Source organism: Brassica oleracea, chromosome C4 (genome assembly GCF_000695525.1).
Source record: "Brassica oleracea var. oleracea cultivar TO1000 chromosome C4, BOL, whole genome shotgun sequence".
Classification (NCBI taxonomy): Eukaryota; Viridiplantae; Streptophyta; class Magnoliopsida; order Brassicales; family Brassicaceae; genus Brassica; species Brassica oleracea.
This window is the reverse complement of record NC_027751.1, coordinates 11,843,604-11,844,512: the sequence shown is the minus strand read 5'-3', so window position 1 is coordinate 11,844,512 and position 909 is coordinate 11,843,604.

The window sequence follows — 909 nt, the reverse complement described above, 5'->3', positions numbered from 1 at the left end:
ATGCAAAAATTGTTATCAAATCTTTATTATTCATAACCATTAATTGCTATATATATGTTAATCATATTTGGTAATTCTGTAGCTTTTATTTAAGGAAATAATACACACTTCTTATATTTTAGGTTAATATAGTGTTCTCTAGTGTTATATAATTATGGAATAATGTGACACCATTAGATTAAACTATATTTTATATTAGATGCTCTAGAATTCTTTGAAATAAAATTTAGAAGGCATTTAGAGTGCCACATAGGATTTGAGGTTTTTTTTAATTAATACAAATTTAAGGTTCTAATTTTTCAAATGTTTCCTAATTAATATATAGGGGATTTGTTTCAATCATGCAATAATTAGAAAATATTTTGAAACTAATACTCACATGCACCATTGTTGAGTATCATTTTAAATATTTAAAAACAAAGGAAATTAAGAAACAAATAAAGTTTCTTATAAGTTTTAAGACAATTTATAACAGATTCTCCCATTCATAATGACATGATTGACAATCACCATGTGTTTAGGAAGCAATAACATTCTCTAAGTGTGATACTAAAGCACAATCGCCATGTATTTGTTTTATATCTTAAAAAAAAGGTATTTGTGGTTAGACGTTGATACACCGTATTTACTTATGTCATCTATATTATTAAAAGAGAAGTACTCATTTGAAAATGTTTTTAATTCATTAATTAAACTCCCTATTTTCTTACTTGTCTTTTGCAGCTGCATTTATGAAATATCCTAAAACGAATAAAACTGCATAATTTATTACTTGTCTTTTCAGTTACATTAATGAAATATGCTTAAATAAATTTAAACTTTATATTATATTGTTTGTCTTTTTCAGTTACCTTAATGAAATATCCTTAAATAAATTTGGACATAATGTCATTTAATCAACAAAAAAAA